Source organism: Beta vulgaris, chromosome 6 (genome assembly GCF_026745355.1).
Source record: "Beta vulgaris subsp. vulgaris cultivar EL10 chromosome 6, EL10.2, whole genome shotgun sequence".
Classification (NCBI taxonomy): Eukaryota; Viridiplantae; Streptophyta; class Magnoliopsida; order Caryophyllales; family Amaranthaceae; genus Beta; species Beta vulgaris.
Window position 1 is genome coordinate 22,253,285 of NC_079207.1, and position 12,389 is coordinate 22,265,673.

The window sequence follows — 12,389 nt, forward strand, 5'->3', positions numbered from 1 at the left end:
TTTAAATTAAATTGTATAATATGATTTTTGTTATTCTTATGTATCTTTGATTAAGTTTTGTTGGTGTAAACAATGTATAATAAAGAATTCAGATTTACAAGTGTATTAGTAGTTCTTATGATGACATTATTTCTTAATTCTGATTTTATAATACTTATATATAAGGTTGTTTAAGTTTTGTTGTTATGAAAAAGTATAATAAGTTAGAAGAAAACTAGTAGAATAAATGCTTATTGTTGCGGTGTGGCCTATTGCGGCGGTTTGGCCGCGCAACATTTAAGGGCGTAGTAATAGGTAAATAATATATTGTTGCAGTTTCTAGCCTAAACCGCAACAATATAATTATTTTATGTTAGAAAACTACAACATATTTCTTCATTTTTCCCAAGATACCACAGCAATATACTGAATTTTTTTAAAAAAAATTATGCACGTATTTCCCATCCAACCTCCTCATGTAGGAAGTAGGATGCAACAAGCAGAATACAGCAATATACAACAAAACTTTCTGCATAAATTTCGGCAGAGCTCCATTTGTATATTGGATAATTGAGAATTAACCTGTACAGTATTATATGCAACGACCAACATCCAGCATAAAAAATTCATCCAACAACCAACATCCATCATCCAAAATTTATCCAACAACCTAACATCTATCCAAAATTCATCCAACATCCATCATCCTCTAAGAACCAATTTTCCTCCAACATCTACCATCCAAATTCCGTGTTCAATAACAAATTAATACGATTCAATTCAACATAGATATCATGCGAATCCAATATATATATACTAGCCTTCTTTTGCACGCGATGCGTGCGTGGATTATTTTGGCAATTATTATTAAATTTTATTTAAATGTAATTTAAAATCATCATTTTTTTTTTGGTAAAATGTAAAAGATGGATTACCAAAAGCAAGCCAAAGCTGCCCAAAATGAATACAACCTAAACCTCAATACAGAGGCAACAACACACCACCAGAACAACAACTACAATAGAGAACACACACCAGCTATATACTACTACTTAGCCTATCCAACCAATCTCTTTCCTCATCAGACCACTTTGCAGTTAAACAACATCTAGCTCTAGTGCACACTTCAGTTTCAATACATTTAGTAACTAAATTAGGCCATGGCACCTTGAAATCACAGACTGTATTATTTCTAGCATGCCATACATGATAAACAGTAGCAACTAGCACAACATAACAAACTTTCTGCTTCCTCTTGGATCTGAATTTTCTCCCCCACTTTTTCCAGCTGGTGAAAATGCATTCAGTCGAAGCAACTCTGATGTCCAGCCAAAGGAGAATACCCACATGTACAAACCTCCCTGCTAAAACATCATCTAAAAAGAACCAGTGATGACATGTTTCCTGCTCATTTCCACACATAGCACAACTATCATCAGTTCCAACACCCACCTGATCCAGTCTTCCTTTGATTCTAAGTCTATTCAAGGCAGCCATCCAAACAATGAATGAATGTTTAGGAACATTTAATGAGTTCCAAACCCAGTAGTGCCAGGTAACCTTATCTCCTTCTTCATGTAACCATTTGTATCCTTCTTTGATTAAATACTTCTTTCCCTGATCCAGTCACTGATTATCTCCTCTGTAAGCTCCCCTCAGCTTTTCTTTAATCTTGCAAATATTCTTCCATCCCGAACTGGCATTCACATGTGCTTTGTAAGCCCACCAATCATGTGGTGTAAATACAAAAAATATAAAAATTAATTACTTGATGAAGAAGTTTTTTTTGGTATTTCTATTACTTGTTAATAAATGTTGGTATTGTTATTGCATTTCAAAGTTTAGGCAAAATTAAAATTTTATGTATTTGTTTTTATAATTGATTTGAAAACTGCTTTAGTTATGTTAATTTGTTCTTCAATCATAAACTTTTTCTTTGACTACACATAATTTATGAAAGTTTATTTTAGCTACTTTGAACTTTTTTTGATATTCATATTTTTAATTAGGAAAAGTTATGATTGAGGAAACTCTCAAAATCTTAATAGATAAGTATTTTTATTGAATGAAGGGTTAAAAAGTCTTTTCAAAAGAGGACACCATAACTCCCCCCCTTGGCTTATATAAGATATATATATATATGTATACATATGTATATATGTATACATATGTATGTATGTATGTATACATATGTATATATATATATATATATATATACATATGTATATATATATATATATACATATGTATATATATATATATATATTATATATATATATATATACATATGTATGCATATACATATACATAGGTATATATGTATACATATGTATGTATGTATGTATATATATATATATATATACATACATATGTATATATATATATATATATATATATATATTATATATATATTATATATATATATATATTAATAATATATATATATATATATACATATGTAATATATAATATATATATATATATATATATATATACATATGTATATATATATATATATATATATATACATATGTATACATATACATATACATAGGTATATATGTATACATATGTATACATATGTATACATATGTATACATATGTATACATATGTATACATATGTATACATATGTATACATATGTATACATATGTATACTATATATACATATGTATACATATATATATATATATATATATATATATATATATATATATATATATATATAACTGCGCACACTGACCGGTGTACAACTTTGACCATTAATATCTTCGATTATATAATATTAAAAATATAAAAAATATATTTTGAAACTATACATTGAGATTAACCTAACAACAATATAATAACATTTACCTTTGCACAATAGTAGTTAAATATGGTTAAAAGTAATTTTTAAATAATATAAAAAGTCAATATGATATACATCTATCATTAAAAAACAAAGCAAGTATATACATAAGATTTCCCACATTTATATTCTTTTAATTTTTTTTTGAGGGGATATTCTTTTAATCTTTGATCTACTATTATTAGGGATGTAAGTTCAGTTTTCGGCTTGGTTTTAGGACAAAACCAAACCAAACTGAAATAAATTTGTCAATCCAAACCAGAATTCGGCTCAAACCAAAATTTGAGAGCGAATTAATAATCTGGTTTTTTTTAATTAATGGGGTTGATTTGGATTAAAAAACGGTTTTTTCACCAAATGACCCTTGAGAAATTTTTTTGCACTATATAACCTTGCGAGTTTCCAAATTCACAATATACCCCCGACGTTTTAAAAAATAAATCAACTACCCTTATGGCAAACAAAAGTCTAATACCGTTAGTCATTAACCCTAATTACACCTTCTAATCTTCATTAACTCCCCTAAACCCTAATCCTCTCTAACCCTAACCATAACCCCTAAACTAATACCCTATCCCTAACCACCCAACTACCATCCCTCCCCCCACCTAGGGGTGCTTATCGAGGGAGCTGAGCCCGAATAGCACTGGGTTCAGCTCGAGCTCACTTAACTTTTCATGGGCTCGGCTCGGCTCGGCTCGTGAGCTCGCCGAGCTTGGGGGAGTCAAGCTCGGCTCGAGCTCGTGATTTGAATTTGCGGCTCGAGCTCGGCTCGTGAGCTCATTTAGGCTCGAGCTCGGGAGCTCGTTTAGGCTCGGCTAGGGGTGTTAACGAGCCAAATCGAAACCTCGAGCTCGAGTCCAAAAATTGTAACTCGGCTCGAGTTTGAATATAACTTCAAGGTTCAACCCTAAGCAAGTCTAAGGTCATAGTTCATTAGGCCCGAACGTTTAGTAGTTTGAAGGCCCAATAACTAACAGTTGTTATTGCATAGCCATATTAGCCAAGCAAGTAGTAGCAGGCTAATGGTAGATCATTAGGGAGTGAAATGTTTATTTTATAAAGCCTCTAACTAACACCCTCATCCTATTCCACCAATGTGGGACTCTCGAAAGCCAAATTTCTTTCTCACTTGCTTCCATCTTGCAACATTGCTCCCCATTGTCCATGCGTGAATTTTCGTCAGTAATTATTCCCACTTTCTCTTTCACTCTCCTCTTTCTATTTCAAGTGTGAGAAGGATCAAACAATCACACCTTAATGAAAATTCCCTTTTTAATTATTTTTACCTTTTTTTTTATCTTTCTTCTATTATATACCTTAGTTAATATCTTAAAAGAAATACTTAACATAATGTTTAATATATACAAATAATTTTTAATATATAAACAATTTTTAATATAAAATACTTTTTTAGTATAAAATAATAATCGAGTTGTTCACGAGTTTTACGAGCCGAGCTTTGCCTAGCTCGGCTCGGCTCGTTTAAGTCTCGAGTCGAGCCCGAGTTCGAGCCGAGCTTTGAACGATCTTTGACCGAGCCGAGCCCGAGCTGCTCGTGAGCTTGTCAGGCTCATTATCACCCCTACCCTGCAACCCAACCCCTACCCTGCAACCCAACCCCTTCCCTCCCCGCACCCCAACCACCACAACAAGAATATCACGCTTTTTCGTCCGCCAAAATCGGACGCTAAAAATGCGGGATCGAATGGTAAAGAGGTTAGCACCTGCCACCCCAATGGCCTCCATCCCAAACAGCCCCCCTTCCCCCAACACCCGCCCACGCAAACCCCCTCCGCCCCACCACCCCCAGCCCGCAGTCCCAGATTCGAAGAGGGTGGGGAGGGGGCAGTGGGGGTGGTGGGGCGGTGGGGAAGGGAGAAAGGGCGGTAGTTGGGTGGTTTGGGTTAGCGAGAGTTAGGGGTTAGAGGAGTTGATGAGGGTTAGAAGGTGTAATCAGGGGTTAATGACTAACGGCGTTAGAGTTATGTTAGTGATCAAGGTAGTTTTATGTATTTTTTAAAACGTCGGGATTATATGGTGAATTTAAAAACTCGAAAGATTATATGGTGCAAAAATAATTTATCAAGATTATATGATTAAAAAAAACCGGAAAAAAAATTGCTTAGTGCTGATATATTTGCTCCTAACCTATCGATTCTTTCCATTAAAAACGCATGCTAGCTATTTGCTTAGTGCACATATATTTTAATTAATTGTTTCCTAACCTATCGATTCTTTCCAAGTGCGGAAATTAAAATTATTTCTTTTGCTCAGCTTCTTAAAATTAGCCACGTCCTTGAATAACTATGACCTTTTAGTAGTGCATGCATACATATACATGTAGAAATTGTGTAGACATAGATTTTTTAGGTAAACCTTTATAGCAGTATTACTATTAATATAGAAATTTATTCCCACCACTAATACATTTTCTGTTGAGCATAAATATTCTTGGTGCTATAAATAATAGAGATACGCAAAGTGCATCCAACAAACTCAGTATAGTTTAGTTTTCTTCTTTCTCCTAAAATAAACCATTTTACTTTCAACAATGTCACCCTCTTATGTCAAGATAGGTCTTTTCTGTGTGCTATGGTTTCTCATGACAGCAGGTTATTTCTACCTCCTTCCATAAAATACTAAATACCTATCTTTTACATACTCCTTCCATTCCGGCCAACTACAGTTGTTTTTACAAAACATTTCTCTTTGTCCATAAACTTTTGTGCTTGAGTTGATCAAACCTTGAATTGGGATGGGGGACTTCTTTTAAGAATAGCTTTAGTTTAAGTGGCAATGTGGTACATAAATTGTGGGATAAATTATTTAAATTCTTAAAATATGTAATCGAGTCTTTTTCTCTTTCTGATCTATATTGGTTTGACACTACATTAAGAAAATTGTTAAATTTTCTAAAATGACGCCCACATTTTATTTCAAGTTTAGTTATCCGGCTGATAGTACTCCCCCTTTCTCTTTTGATCTATATATCATTTACCCATGCTAATTATTTGTCCCTTTAGGGAAAATTTGTAAAGGCATTAGTCGCGAAATTCATAACAACTCAACATGAGATATAGTTAGCTGAAATTAAGCTCTCTAGAGTTTTCTTATATTATGGTACCAACTACATAGTCTCGACCCTCCATTTTAAATTTTTATAGTTGTCTCACTTTGACTATTACATGATTTAGTATTCACATACTCCAAAATTAAATGTTATATAAAATTACATTGAATTTTCAACGATATGTGTCCGAAATATCAACTTTTCAATTTTAATAGTATAATATTATTGAATTTCTAGTAATTACAGTTGTACATTATTAACAAATATATTAAAGTGACATTGGAGTAATCATGAGTTGATGAGTTTTGGTCACATTTCTTAGCTTCTTTTTCTCCTTGATGTCTTTTTCAGGTGCTTTCTGGACTGTTGAAGGCTCTAGAAGTTTAATATCACCACGTTGTAAGAAACCAATGGACTGTGTAGCCAATTGCCCTCGTTGCCAATTTGTAACATGCCTCAACACTTGGTGCGTTTGTGGTTGTGTCCCTCGATAATCATGAGCTCCCAACTTCAATTCATTCCTCCCATTAAGATGTTGGCCTAAAATTAATAATAAGCCAGCTAAGGCGACAAGGCCAGTCGATAGATGAAAACTAAATATTGTAACTAGTTTTCCCTAGTTGATTCACTTTTCCTTATCTTGTGTACTATGTTTCTACTAAGAAAGAAAATCAGGTGGAAACTTGAATAATTCTTTCTGATGAAATAAAACGATTTCAAAAGTAACATGCATTTTAATCTCAACAGAACTCTAACGGTCCGATTTCAAGTAAGTTGGATGAACTATATAAAGAAATAACCGACTTATAAATAGAAATACTTTTCGATCTCTTAAACTCGAATTTAAGACCATTGTCCACTATACTCAGAAATGTTTGTATCTTTATGTATGAATGTTACTCTTCTAACCAGATATCATGTCTATTAGGCTGTGTAAACAGCCCAAATAGCACAGGATCTCGAATTTTCTAGGGCCCAAAATTTGGAAAATATAAGAACCATATAGATTTACGGCGTCTATAAAGTTCAATTATGGAGGTTGGTTGAGTTGGTCTTTGATTTGGTTCCCCATTACTCCAAGATTTGAGTCTAAGCATTGCGACTTGCGAGTTCGACTCTTCTCCCCAACAATTCTTACTTGCTTTTTCACTATTTCCCTTTTTTCAGAATGCTTTATGGAATATTTTTTTTTTGGTAAGTGTTATATTTGCCTAATAAGAATCAAATAATTTGTGGCACAAGTTTACTAGTTCACAGGTTTAATTATTTTATCACGTAAATATTTTTTTATTATAACTTTTTAGGGTGAGATAGTAAAATAATCAATGTCATCTCTATCAGTAGAACATTAGTAATAGTTGAGTTTGTATTGAGTTGTTATATACAATTTCAAATGAGTTTGAGGTTTTGATTTTTCAATTTGCAAGAACATAAATATATAATCGTATATATTATAACAGAACTTTTGAGCATTTAAGTTGCAAAAAAAAAAAAAGCTTATTCCTAAGATTACAACAGGACCTCCAAAATGTTTAAAATGATCCTGCTTTATATACCATAATTCTTTCGTTAAAGTGTTATAACCTTTTCTCGGGGGGTTGGGGACCTTATCTTGCATTGGTATACCTTCATGTCGTTTGTGTGAAATATCGTTTTCCAAATGGAACATAAAAATTTTAGAGCACGTTCGTTATATTTATTGGTTTTCAGTTTTCAGTTTTTTTTTTTTTTTTTTTTTTTTGAAAGCTAAAAACCAAAAACCGAAAATCAGAAAATGTGATTTTCACTTTTCAGTTGTCAGTTTTCAAAATCATTATGTTTTCAATAAATTTGACTAATTTTTTATTCATTATAGGACATATATCATATGACTTTGAAAATCAAAAAACTAAAAAAGAAAAACCACATTAATATCGAACATGCTCTTCATTAGCCAATACGATTATTTTTTAGATGCAAACCACTCCAGTATGATGTTCTCATGTAACAAAAGTACAAAACCATTCATTTTTTTATTTTAAATATTTGGAGCTTCCACTAATTATTAAGCATTAGCTCCTAATTGGATCCTTGTCCTTTTCATCTTCTCTATGTATCTTAAGCATTATCGTCTCGCCTATCAGCAAAAAGAAGGGAGAGGGATTTTACTGTCTCGTTGTCCTTTCCAAAAGTCACAATGTTATTTTTGGTGATTTTTAATTGAACTTTCTTTGTTCTTGTATGAGCCTTCAAGAAATAAGCCTACCATATTTTAAGATACATGCACATATAAGATGCTGCGTCGAGATGGCCTAATATCCAAATTTAGAACGCCAAATAGACGCTTTTCTTGGTGTACTATCTGTAAAGTAGATAGACAATTTGTTAGTCATCCTCATCAAATGGCTAAAAGTTGTGAACTTTTTTTATTATCAACAAAAAAATTACTCTCTCTAAAAAAAACCTTCTCTACAAACCCTAAACCTAAAACCTTTTTCTTCAAGCGCCGCTCCAGAGCAGGCTTGCCGGTGGCTGGCCAGAGCGCACGCAGCTCACCGGTGATGCGATTTTTGTTGGTTCTTTCGAACTCTTTTTTGTGTGTTTGTGATTTACGAATAAATTAACTATGAAACTTAAAGGATATTACTCTTAAGTCGCAGTTAAGAGCATAGACAAACAAGTCTCGGTTGTTTGTTTTGGTTTACTACTCGGAAACCAATTGTTAGCTTACGCTCAACACATGCAATTACGCACTTTCTTTAATCATCAAAATCCAACTATTATTATGGCCGAAATTCTTGTTTATATAGTACAAGATTCCTAGCTTATCTAGTAAAGCTTAAAAGATAAATAACAACTAACAAACTTATCTATCTTTATCTTAAGGATAAAGATAAATAACAACCTAAAACTTATCTCTAATTCACGCCTATCTTAAAGATAATTATTAAAATAAACTCCTAATTAGACTCAATGATAAGGAATTAGACTCCTACATATAATAGGATTCCTTTATCACTCACACCACTTAAATTAAACGCCTAATAAAGCCATTAAATTACATAGTCTCCTAACATAACTAGGACACTATGTACGAATCCTAACAGAACTAGGACTCTTGGACAGTGGCTGGCTCAGTGTCTAGCACAGTGGTTGCCACAGTCATCTCCCATCCGTATCAAACGGGTTGCCGGCAAGCCTGCTCCCCTCCTCTCCGTCGTTTGCTTTTCGGGTCTGTTACTCCCCCCCTCGTCGTTTGCTTTTCGTCCACCTCTCGTGTTCTTCACCCTGTCCGTTGTCTTCCTCCTCCCCTACCGTCGGTTTATTTAGCGTCCTAGTTCCCCACCCCTGTTAGGCTAACGCGACACCCACTCCCCCGCTTACTTGGCCAAGTGTTTCCCCTCCCTTGTTTAGGTTTAGTGGTTCTAGATCTAGGTTTCCCCTCCCCGCTCCCGGATTCTAGGTTTTCAAGGTGTTTTAGGTCTAGGTTCCCCTTCCCCGCCCCCCTAGTCTAGGTTCAAGGTGGTTAACTCTTAATTTCCCCTTTCCCGCCGCCTGTTTAGGTTCAAGTTTAGTTTAAATGCCCCTTCCCCGTTCCCCTAGTGTTAGTCGAAGTTCATTTGGTTAGTTTGCCCAATAAGTGTTCGTTGGGTTCGTGAAAGCTACGGTGTCAAATTTCTGATTTTAACGGAATTGTTGCAGTTGTGGTGTTATGACTCGGGTGGTAGTTTGTTTAGTTTGTTTCCTTTTCGTTATCTGGTTTCGATTTAGTTTTGTTTTCTCCAGAATCAATTATGCTTCGGTAGAGGTTCGAGTGTTGGGTCCGACGAGAGGCGGTTGTCATTTTCTCTCTGTTGTGGTTCGATCTTCTGGTTTAGAGATCGCAAGGTTGGATTTTAAGTATCGTAGTTCGGGTGAATTTTTTCATTCTAATTTGCCCTCAGTTCATGTAATGACTTTTGGAGTCATTACAGTTCAAAAATGCATCTTGTGGGAGGCTCTCCAATTTAATTTGGGGCATGTTACGACCTCCACGCATTTTGAGTTTCAGTCTTATGAGACTAAACTCTGGAAACCCTTGCAAAAGGGTCAGAAGCCACCAAAGGATGTGGCTTCCTTGTTACTTCAATCAATAGAATCACAGGAAGTTGTTTTCGATCAAGGACCTTGGAATTTGACGCCTAGAAGACATTGGTGTCTGTTAGATAGGTTACAGCAATTCATTCCTGAAGCAACAGGTTCCCTCTCATATCGAGTCAGCGACAAGTTGGACTTGTCTTGTAATAGTTTGTTTTCGTTTCATAGGGTATGTAAGAGCAACCGAAGCACCTTTCACTTTGGCTGCTTTGTTTTCTATTTCTTTGTATTAGTATTAGGTTGTACTTTCTTCTTTTACTCAATGCAAGTTTTCTCGATGTCAAAAAAAAAAACAGAAAAATTACTAAACCTAACATATGAAATTTGAAATCGAATGCAATAAGACGAAGATATTGGGAACTTCTATCATACATTCAGGCATACCATGCTCATCGTAAACTTAATGTTTTTTTCTTGCTCATTGTTGATCTGAAACATCCAAATGAGCATAATCACATAATAGGTAGAGCACCAACTGAGCAAAGATTTTAAAGGCCCTGTTCTAAGATTAAAATTGGGCCCTTAACTTTTTAATTATCATTCAAACTTCAAATCTATAACATACATTTTTTGAGTGATACAAGTTCATAGACAATGAATTTTACAAAATATTTTCATTTAGGGATAATATACTCAAGAAGTTCAACATTTTCATTTTCATTGTTTTCCATATTTTCAGTATAGCTTCCCTGGAAATTAAACAGCCTAACATAATTTCCCAACATAATGCTGGGAAGAGGATTCGAACCCTGAGGTATTCCCTGGAATTTGGGGTGGTACTCCACTAAGCTACCACATCTCCCTCTTTTTAGATAGAATTGTGATTCTTTTATAACCTCTTTGAGACTCAATTCACACTTTAATAAATTCTTATTTCTTTTTCTTACGCTTTTAATACCCCAAATCATATTTGATAGTTTTAGGAGACATACTTTATAAACTCACAATAAGACATCACTTAGTTGATTAGTCGATTCCTTGATTTTGTTCCAACAACATGACATATCAGCACTGTAGTCTATTTTTCTTATTAAACCTTCACAAAAATAGCTTTGCTTATCTTTATTAGCTTGCTAGCAGTTGTACGTAACATGTTGGCTTCCTTTAACTTTAAAAGCTAATAAATACTCACAAATTTAAAAAAAAATCTTCATAAGAAAATGTTGATTGTTAACATATAAAGATAAACTCCTTGTAGATAAAAGAGATTATTCAAAAGGAAACATAAATAAGTAGAAATTGATGGGAAATTACCTAAATTTAAAATTTTCAATTCGAAACATATGGTTGCAGAGGCATTGTAGACTCCCCATCTAAATTCAAAATCCAAATTATTGTTCATTGGCATAGACAATTTTGAGGAAAAATCATTTTTTTTCTCCATTGAAAAATTTTACATAGAAAAAGAGAGTGATATAATTATCCATGGAAAATACGAGAAGAATCAATGGAAATTAGCTTGATTGAATTTTTTTTTTTTTTTTTGAAACTTGTAAAAACATTATTAATATATTAAAGGTAGAAGATAAATTTTGAAAAGAGGGAATAACGGTAAAGAAGGAAGGTAAATTGAATAGAGAGAGAATTAGTTTGGAAAATAGGAATTTCGGGAAAACTCTTCTTGCGCAGGAAACGGTGTTGGGAAGTTGGAAAAGAACAACTCACCTAACATTCTTTTTAGGTCCTTTTAACTTTTCTGATTTGGGGCCATGTGCAATTGGGCTGTTTGCACACCCCCAATCTACGGGCCTGGGTGTACCATGCATATGATACACCCGGATGTATGACGAATGCAGTCAAAAGATATGTAACTACCATTGTATTTCAAATCACAAACTTTAAATATGTGAAATTGCATCCAATTGAGTTGAAATAAAAACTAAAGCATTGGCTTTGAATTAAAACTGAAACAAAAAAAGTTGTTTTGAGAATTTTGAAAAAAGTGCAACCCAATTTCTTCCATTTGTTGGACTGAGCTATTAGATTTGCAATAAATCTTTCACTACACAGTCATATCTTTATATTCGCTGAGATAATCTAAACTTTTGGTTTCGTTTTGCATAAAAAAATATAGTTAAAAAATAATTAATTTAAACAAGTTAGACGTACCAATCATATTCAACCCCAGGTTAAACAGGATTGAGGCCAAACCTCATACTCCGTTTCTTTTTAATATATACACTTTCTTTTTCGATTTGTTTCTAATCTATATATTGTTTCCTTTTCTATTCATAGTAACATGCCACACCTACTTTATCCTATTTTTTCCACCTATGTCATCTATTTTTTAATATTTTAACTCGTTTTAGTTTTTCTTACTTTTCGATTTCTCTCTCATACTTTTGTACTTCTTCCTTAGTTATCTCCTAC

General features: G+C 33.6%; 1 long non-coding RNA gene across 1 annotated transcript; it reads left to right on the forward strand.

Moving 5' to 3' along the window:
• Positions 1-5,325: 5,325 nt before the first annotated feature.
• On the forward strand, positions 5,326-6,541 carry LOC125498164 (uncharacterized). The gene is made up of 2 exons (XR_007274922.2): positions 5,326-5,445; positions 6,255-6,541. It is a non-coding gene; the product is annotated as an uncharacterized LOC125498164 (long non-coding RNA).
• Positions 6,542-12,389: the final 5,848 nt, after the last annotated feature.